Source organism: Solanum pennellii, chromosome 11 (assembly GCF_001406875.1).
Source record: "Solanum pennellii chromosome 11, SPENNV200".
NCBI lineage: Eukaryota > Viridiplantae > Streptophyta > Magnoliopsida > Solanales > Solanaceae > Solanum > Solanum pennellii.
This window is the reverse complement of record NC_028647.1, coordinates 12,346,790-12,357,385: the sequence shown is the minus strand read 5'-3', so window position 1 is coordinate 12,357,385 and position 10,596 is coordinate 12,346,790. Positions and strand designations below refer to the sequence as shown.

The 10,596-nt window shown below is 34.7% G+C and overlaps 1 pseudogene; it reads right to left on the bottom strand.

Annotated features, from left to right (window-relative positions):
* Positions 1–317: 317 nt before the first annotated feature.
* LOC107003673 lies at positions 318–7,748 on the bottom strand (annotated as a pseudogene).
* Between the last annotated feature and the right edge of the window lie 2,848 nt (positions 7,749–10,596).

Genomic DNA, 10,596 nt, shown 5'->3' with positions numbered 1-10,596 from the left:
CCCATATTATATGTCTATCTTGTGATCATCGGTTGAAGTTCTGAAAATTATGCACACAAAGAAAATATAGTTACTATGATTCTAGGGTGCTTTCAAATAAAGTATCTCATGATTTACAAAAGTAGATTGCTTCTGATTGAAGTATTCCTACTACGAAAAATTTCTATGGCTTAGCCACCTCCAATTGAAGTGTAGTTTTACTAAAAAAAGAAGAAAGAATATCATGATTTAAATGCGTCAGTTAAATGTATATATAAATAGAAAACAGAAAAAGGCAATAAGAGATCAGAAAATCTGAAGACTAATTCATTTCAAAATGTGAACAACAAAAATCATGAGCTTAAGCTGCTGTTAAAGCCTTTCCTGAGCCTTTTCCTTTTTGGTTGCGTCTTCTTTTTCATTCCATGCTTTCTTGCATCTTTTTTCATTCTTGGATCGACAAGGACCTTTCCCTTGCCAATCTTAACTTGAACTCCCTTCTTTGCCACTACATATTCCCTTTCTGGTTTTTTTGTTGACGCTGCCTTCCTGTATAGTTGTTCAATCATTTTTCTCTTTGAACCTTCAGAGATTTCAGTTTGGTCTGATATTGAGTTACCTTTCTTCCTAAACTTCTCTAGCTTTCTATGTGCTGCCCGTTTCTTACGAGCTTTGGCTTCTGCAACCTTCTTTGCAGGCCGAGCATCAATTGCTTTAAATTGAGCTCTCATTGCAGCAATCTCCTCTTTTGTCACGGGTTTCACTGGCTGGAAATTTCTCTTTTCCTCATCAATGAACCACTTCGGCAACCCCTCATCGTGGAACATATATCTGTTGTAAGCATCATCAATCATTTCTTCCCTAGGCCTTTTCTTCAGAGTCATTTTTGCTGTAGCCAATATTTCAGCCTTGGTGCCAATATCGTCATCAGATTCATCAGATGATGAGTCACTAGAATCAGTAGCAGGAGCAGGAACAATCTCAAAATCATCATCTGTCTTAGCTGAGACCTGTAAACCACCATTTGTTTTCCTCCTCGTCATATCCTTAGTTTCTCCCTGCTGTTTATCATTTGTCAGTTCCTTAGATTGTTGGATCTTCTTAGCCCCTCCATCTATTTGCATTTCATCATTAATGTCATACTTGTCCAAGACATCCTGCTCTTCTGCTTCAGCAAAAACATCTTGAGTAAACCACATCTTCATAATCTCCTCCTGAGGTGGTGCATCCTCAAGAGGTACAACAAGAGGGTTGACTTCATTATCTTCCATGTCACTCTCAGAGTCTTGAGCAGAATCAATCATCATGCTATCATCATTGCCATCCTGGAAAAGAAAGAGCAGCACTACAATTAATGCAAAGAACGACAGAAAAGAAGATAAACTTCTGAGTAACTTGAAGAAGCCATGTGAAAAAACAAACCACTTTGTTACACTTTCTTTTAGATGATTTATGAAAGGCACTTGGAAAGTTTAAGATAATGATAAAAATTGATTCAATCCTTCTACGTAATCCTAGTATAAGGCCAGTCAAGATTTATATAAATCAATTTGAATTTGACTTTTGTTTTGGTAAAAACTGAATCTTACCAAATTTACAATCGCAGTCAATATTTATTTGAAATCTGCATGCCACTTTATTACAGCTAACAAGTTGTAATATAGGAAATAAATGTAAATAATAACAAGTCAAGTATGTATATAGGAAGGATATGAAGTTGTGCTCCCTGGGGCAAACACAACCCAGATTAGGAGTCTTTTACAGATCAATTTTGAACCAGAAAAAACAGGAGTTAAATCTTTGCCAAATTAGAACAAAGCTCAAACAAGTTAGCTCCTACTAAATCTAGCAGAGCATCATCAATTAAGCACTAAAAGAATGACCTCTATTGAATTTATATACAAAGTACTTGGTGAAGGAAACAAGAAGCTCGGTCCATAGCAAAAGGAAACAGGAAAAGAACAAAGGAGAGGATGATCGGATATAACTTTTGTAGTGCAACTTAAACCTCACTTACCTGCAGATCATCCTTCAAGTGTGCTTGTTTGGATCGCTTTCTCTGTTTTGATTTACCTTCCACTCTACCCAAATACCGTTCATAAGCCTCATCAAATAATGCCTGAATATTATCATCGTGTCTGAAAATGAAGGGAAAAAGAGACCTTGTAGCTTTAGAATTTTACAGGCAACAATCAATTATAGAAGCAGATCCGCAAAGGGCTGGCCATAATACCTTCTGCGTTCGTCTTCAGAGTCCAGATTACTGGATGAATGTTCCTGGGCTTCCTCATCACTTTCATCGCTTACCTCAGTAGTTTGTTTGTTGTATTCACTGTTATCAACAGCTACAAGATCTTTCTTACCCTGAAATGTTTTTCCAAATGCATGTGATATCTAGATGTAGATTTTCTAAAATAATATGGATGACGAAGAGCAGAGATTTCAACCAGATTAACTTTGAGGAAAAACAATTTCTCTGTAAAAGCCGCATCCAGTCCACCAGTGCAAATGATATAACAAAGAAGCTAAAGTGTGAAATACCTTGATGGAAGATAGAGAGAACAAATCCTGATCACCATAACCATCCTCTGTCGCATCTACTTGTATCCCAAGTGCCTTGCGTGCTTTTTCCTGCAATCAGAAGAATAAAAAGGAAACAATCAGTGAAATAGATCCCATGTGACTACTTCATGATTTTAAGAAAGTAAAAGAAGTTGCTAGAGGGTACATATCAATTCAAGAAACCACTCCAAAACTTTGGTCGAGTGTTAAGCGCACAACAAGTGATGTGTGAATTAGGCGCTCGTCAGAGATAGGAATCTTTTCTCTTTTTTGTTAAAGGTAGAGTTGTATTCACCAGCATTAAGGGTATTCTGGCTACTTCCAAAAAGTTTCAAGCTATTTCCGTAATTACATAGATCCCAGGAAATCCACCAACTGTTCTACTTCTTCTATACCATCTTCTTTACACCAAATATACAACACGTCAATGCAATTTTCTTTAACCTTCTGAATGGTGTTAGTAATATTCTCATGACACCTGAGGTTTCTTTCTCTCAAAATAGCCCACCGGAAACAAGCAGGTACTACAGACCACCTTGTCACAGGTTGAATCCGACCGCAGAGAAAAGCCTGGTGTTTAAGTGGAGAAGTGTAGCGGAACAGACCATCCACTGAGTTTCAGACCAAGATCCACTGGACTCAAGGGTTTCTCAGTTATAAAAAAATCAAGAAACCCGAATGTCAATATATCAACCAAATAATACTTAGTAGCAAGTATAATTTTTCCCAGAATGCCCAGGTGTGAGTTTTAGTCATTGACCTACAGGCAATCAAATAAATATTCCACCTGTCTCTGAACTGCAACTTTTCCCAGGCTCTAGTTCGACTAATCTGTTTATAGCTAAGATACCCTGAAGAGAAGATGTTTACGGGGGTATTCAGAAGACGGCGAGGAGCCACCATAAGTTTTTTCCAAATGTTTGACAACTGGAAATGCATGAAAGCACACTTGTTTCCATAAGGAAAAGCACAAAATTTTACAATTTGGGATACTTGCTTGTCCATTAATTCTTCTGAGCTCAGCAGAAAATAACACTCCCCAGATGATGTTGTATGGAACAGTCTTAACTATTGTGTAAACAACAGCAGCAAACCAAAACAAAAATTGAAAGAGACTTGGTGGAGCATATGCATAAACCTTGGCTCGTCTTTTTGCTTGAAGTTTCTTCTCTTTTTTCTGCTTTTTCTCCAAAATATTGGTTTTCTCCTCTATTTCATTGAGAACTCTTTCATCTTCATCTTCATCTTCATCTTCACCTTCTTTGCTCTCACTTTCAAAAACTGTTAGGGTCTTTATTTTTTCAGGTGATAAAGCTTTCTTATCTGCATACGCCACCTAGTAAAAATGCATCTTTTGCATTAGAAAAATCATAAGAGGAACATAAAAGAATGAGAATAGAGAATAATGTAACTAAATTCAACCAAGAACATTGAGCATCCAAAAACGGAAAGGTGCTAAAAAGGTTTCCGTTTCGTACTTCAAGAGATACTTGAATTCTTGCTTTGCAAGAACACGCAAATCATCACATAGAGATTTAACCTGACACAAAATTTGAAGTGTAAGGCTAAGGATAGCAAGCAACTACAGCATCTAGCAACAACAGGCTATAGCCTATAATAGACCACATGTAATATACCTCCTCTGTTGTAAGAGTGTGATCTCTAATGGCCAAACACGCAGGATCATCAAAGCTCATTGAAGTAAATGAACCAAGGACCTGAACAGGATTATCGGACCATACAAAATCTGCAACTGAGCACACCTTCCTTAGGACTGTGGCTCCATCTTCGTACCTGCAAGGTTCATTTATACAAATGTCATATAGATGCAAGTGTGATGGGACAATTCATGCATCTAAAATAGAAATAAGGAAATCAATTAACTGAAATCTTCACCCAGATTTAGCTCTAAGAATGGCTAACCCATTAGACTGAATCAAAGTTAACATGAATCATTTGAAAGTTGACAAATAGTTGGAAATTCAAATTTCAAGGTAATAGCTACTGGAATGACATCATCTATTATTGATGGATAATAAAAAAGACGAGTCCCAATATACTAGGCTAGCATTTGGCCATAGATTTTGAAAATATATTTTCAAATCGCTGTTTGGGCATGAAATTTGATTGGATTTTGAAGCTTCAAATCTGTAAACTTCAATTTTTGGGGTTTTTGGGACTTCCACTCAAAAAACTTCAAGTTCCAAAATTACAACTTCAAAAACTTAAATTTTCAAGTTTCATCTTCAAAACCTATGACCAAACGGGAGCTAAGAGGTTTTACATGTTGTCCCAACAATTATAGGCTCTAAAACGGACTAGTACAAGTTGAGGCTGGAATTTATTAGTGAGGAAGACTAAGCAAACTGAGAGCTTCATTATCAACTCAGTCCAAAATTCTCATTAATACATGCAAAGAAAGAGATTTGGAGAGTGAAACTTCAGCATCAGACTGATAAACAAACATCCACTTTATTTTGATGGAACAAACAGTCATAATCCACCGTCCTGCGAGACCATGAAGGAAGTGAAGCAGGCCAAGTTTTAGGAAGAATAAAGAACAAACTGCTGCGATGCTGGGGATGCAGAAACTAAAACGGCCCTCAATGGCCAAAGGCCAGAGCCCCACAAACTCACACATTTCTCTCTCTGTCACCACACACTCTCTTCTCCCGTTCATCATTTGACAATTTTACACTCTTTTCAGTGCTCAAACTACTTAGTAACCTCCTAACCTAGCATCATGGCCCATTGTCAGATGTTTGTTTTTCACTTCGCTTAATCTTCCTCAACAAAAAATCTCACAAGAACTCAACCCATATGATGAAACCAAAAGAAAAGGGAAAAAACAACTTATTTTTAGCAAACTGTCTTTCTCCTTATGTAATGTCACTGCATCTCTTCAAAAGAATGGTCACCTATTATTATTATTTAGCAAACAAAGACGTATTCAGCTTCTTCTCGTAATTCAAGCTTGTACGAGAAGCTGGTCAAGCATCCCCATAGATACTACATTTAGTGAGTTGTGTACTTGTCAAAAAGGACAAACACATCATCTGCTTCCCTGCATCAGTTGGACTACAAGGGCAGATTCTGGGAAGTGTTAAAAGCAGACTGGTTCAGTTTACAAAGTTCAGTGTCCCAAAAATCTATGCACAAAAAACATGTTTTATCATTTGATTATAGTCAATGATGTCATGTTCCTTTTCATGGACTTGAAACAATTATTCAAATGCATAAATAGACAGCATAGGATATACCCATCTCGGTGTCTCTTTTGCTTCGTCGCCCCGAGTACATCAATCACCTAATTAAGTACACACAAGAAGCTCAATTAGATTATAGGAGCGCATATATGTTAAGGAAAAGGAAACTGCACGGACCTAGCATGCAAAAGAGATAAAACGGGGAGGGGGTTAAGGAGAGAGTGTGAGAGAGGACCATAATTCAAAAACTCTTCCAGTACCTTGGGGGGTTCTTTTCCTCCTTGAAAAAGGTGCTTTATATCAAGAAATCGTGGATCGATCTTTGAAGGTGCTTTATATTTCAAACATATAATATAAATTTCAGCAAATGCTGAACGACTGGCCGGAGGTTTGTCCACCTCAACTTTTTCAAAAAGCTGTAGATGAAATTCAAAGTGAGGGATAATTTGATCCTTTATACTTGAAAATAGAACTTTGTATAGAAGTGGAAAATTACCTGTCTTAGACAATAAAGAACTGCATTATAATCTTGAGATCTGAAAATCTAAAAGAGGAGACCATATCAGTCCATTGTACAACTCTGTTTGTATGAGCATGAGAAAAAGTATTTTCATCACAATTACGCTCCAACAAATACAAATATTGATCATTGCCTCCCAGAAGTAAAAGTAATGAACCTAAAAATGTTATTTGAGGTTGCTTTTAATTGTAAATAATACCAATAGATCTCATACTAGAGCCAGACTCAACATTATTAAAAGAGGCCAAGGGCTTCATTTTGGACAACTACATGTGCATGCCAAGAGTTTTGCCAACATATGAGGCAGGAAGAATGGCACAATAAATAATCAGTAGGTCATGGGAGATAGTTAAAGCAAAGACAAAACTCTCAGAATTCAGCCAAATACACCATTGGCTTCAGAGATGCACTCAACCATTCCAAAAAATACACGGATAAGACAATGAAAAGGATATATAAGAACATCGTTATTGACCAAGAATATAACGACGTAGTGTTTAGATAGTTGATACCAATGTAAGATATTTAGTGCTCATTGCTTCACGAGGATCAACTTTAAAGGATGCACTTTGGTTAAGCTACAGCAGAAATACTCAAAGACAAGAAAATAGAATAAAATAGCACAGCTGCCCGGCAAGGTAAAACATATAAAGGAAATAAAACAATTTAATCAGCAACTCAGTTGAAATGAAATTTTCAAAATTTTCTCTCTCTCTAGCCAAATAGCTGTAAACATAGTTAGAATTCAACTGCATAGAGTTCAAAATTACAAGTCATATACTACTAAAGCTTTCTGGCATTACTCTACATGATTCATATAGGGCATAAATAGCAACGAAAACTTAACCAGACCAGTAACCAATTACATAAGAGAACAGCAGAAATCCATTAATTAACTAAAGGAACTCATCCCCGAGCACAGAGTCTTTTTCGCTTTGTCAACATTCATAATAACTTCAACAAGCTTAACATAATAAAAAAAGATTGAATTTTTAGCGACCTTTGTAATAAAAGTCCCTTTTGGAGCCAACAATTCAGTAGCAAGCTTAACAGAATCAATAACCAATAAATTCTGAGTAGTAGCTTATTTAGCCCAAGCACCACCAACATTAGGGGAACCATCATGAAGAATCAAATCAAAAGCTCTACATCCATTCTCAGCCATAAGTTTCTTAATAGTTGAACGACATTTAGGTGTAGTGATATCCTGTTGAACAGAAATAGCACCACGAATTGGTCTAATTGGAACCAAATCAACTCCGATAACAAGACTACCAACGGTTACATGTTTAACAGCAACTTGCATCCAACCACCAGGTGCTGCACAAAGATCAAGTACTGATTGTGATGAACGTAGAAAGCTGAACTAGGAATCGAGTTGTATAAGCTTCCATGCAGCCCTAGAACGATAACCTCGTCCTTTGGCAAGATGATAGTACTTGTCCAAACGATGCTTCCCTTTCACCTTCCCCATTTCGATAAACAGGGTTTAACAACTTTGCAAGAGTTTTGGCCCTCGTTGGCTCACTTTATATAGGATTCTTTTCTATAGAAAAAAGGGTTTGAAGAATATTTTTGTCATTTAATTATTTTATTTCCCAATTATTATTTTATTCAGTTGTGATAATTATCTTCATATTAATTATCATTAATACCACATAAGTTCTCACAAACTTTGTAACGGGAGTTAAGAGGTACTAAAAGGTTATCTTAAGATTATCTTATATACTCATTATATCAAATGTGTTCTTCAGTTATGATTGTTTTTCACTTTGAATTTTATAATTTTAAATTATGTTGTATCTTTCATTATATCATAAGGCGATTATTTCGATCAGAATTATGAAATTGTATGAACGCTTATTCTCTATTCTTAATAAAATAGGTGAATTCTTACTATCCTGTATTAAGAATATATAGAAAAATCAATTGTGGATCTTTCAAATAATAACATACACACTTTTAAACTTTAAAATTTACGAAAATCATAACTTTAACAAGTAAGGTGATCAAAACTAAACAACATAACTTTCGTTGGAAAGAGAGAGATAAAAGTTAAGATGCTTACTCATCGCTTAACATAAGAAATTTTAAGTCAATCTACAATATAACTACATAAAAAAAAATGTAACAAGAATGCTACAAATACACTACACATACTGGTAAGTATCTTCAGCCATCAAGAAAATCATGCAACATAATATAGGAATCACATTGGCAATCATGAAGATCCTATATAACGCCCCAATCATCCTCGTTCATTTTAATTAATAATCTAACCAACAAGATTTTTCAATATATGTAACAAGTATTCAGTAATTAGTTATATCAACTAATCTTATGGATCAATAACATCAACTATGACAAAATCATAAGCAACATAAGAGTTATACATAGCTTCATATATGTGCACATATGTACATCAGCGTCATTATACATATTTATTATCAATGCATCACACTTTCCCTCGATTGTATGGACACACTGAAGATTTTATTTATGTCCAATATTTAGGATCTGTGGGGATCAACTTTATGTATATATCATTACCCGACTTTTCTGGAAATATGTAATCACTCATTCAGAAGCTAACCTGTTTCGAGCCTTTTATAAAATTGCAAGTCGATATGTTACGGCTACTATTCTCACACATACATGTAACTGTTCATCCGTAAGCTCACCTTGACTTCGAATAACTCATCAAACTATAAGCTCATACGTTACCCTTACCACTATCACACATATAACTAAGCATGACAATTATAAGCACACTTGCAACACAACAAATTCAATTATTTAAACAACACATAGATCATATCCATACGAAACACCCATAAAAAATTTCATATACAATAACACATCAACACATAATTAAGTCTCTGTACTATTTAAATTCTATATTTTATCGGTCAAACGCCATGTCCGTGGACCTAATCATGATTCTCCGGTCAAAATTATATTATGCACACAATATCTAACCATAGTCTACAACTCATAAATATCACATGTCACTTTACGGACAAATTATTACAAAATACTAATTCATTCTGTTTTTAAAAAATGCAGTTATCTATGATACAATATGTTACTCATATTTATACTAACAAATTTAAGTGTAATAAAGAAATGACAATTTACTTCTTAAAAAAGACACAAATACTTTATGATACCCACGATTTATATCATATATTGATAGGATATTAATAAAGGTCATGTTCATTTTTTTCGAAATAAAACACTTTTTTAGTTTTTTATGATATTAAACATGATGTATATGATATAGTGACAAAGTATCAAAAAGAATTAATCCATTCTTTCAATAAAAGCACAACTCAGTTCGCTATGATATCAAGAGTCCGGAGCCTAAAGGGTATAAAATATTAACAAAAATTCCAAAACGGTATATAAAATTTTATATTAACCAAAACGATAAAATCGCTGCACCAACAGCGACTTACCCCACCGAAAAAAGCAAAATCGCTGCCTCTCCAGCGATTTTGCAAAATTTGATTTTTTTTTTAAAAAAATGAAATCGCTGCCTAGGCAGCGATTTAATTTTTTTTTTTAAGAATAAGGAAATCGCTGCCCCAGCAGCGATATAAAAAAAAAAATTTGAAAAAAATAAAAAAATCGCTGCTGGGAGCAACGATTTCATAAATTTTTTTTAAAAAAAAAAAAAATTAAGGAAATCGCTGCAGGGGCAGCGATTTTTTTTATATATATATATATAATGATAATAATATTGCAGATCAATTAAGTAGATTACTAATCAAAGTTTAAATTTTACAGAATGAGACCTCTACTACCAGACAAAGGAAAAAGGTTCAACCTTCAACCTCAGGTTTGGCAGACTCTTACAAACAGACAATGTTAGCGAATTTACATTTTAAATCATTAGATAAAATTGATGATGTTAAAATAGAAAGATTGCAATTTGGACAGCAAAATCTAATTGCATACGGACCGTCCAATTGGACATTTAGACATTTACCTGACTGTCAATTAGACAAACAGCAGACATGCATTATAGACAACATATGGATAGCACATAATAAAAAAGACACTAAATATGTAATTGCAGTCTTAAATGCTTTAGGATATTATTTTACTAGTAAAAATAAAGAAAATAGATTTAAATATTACGTAGTAATTCATGGAAAGACAAATGGTGTTTTTCAGACATGGTTAGAAGTTTTAGATTCAATTAAAAATTTTCATAAACCTCTTTTCAAAGGTTTTAATGATTTCACAGAAGCTTTAGACTATGCTAGAGGAATATTAGGACCAAATTATTATATTTCTCCAGCCCTCAGACAAAACCCAGATAAA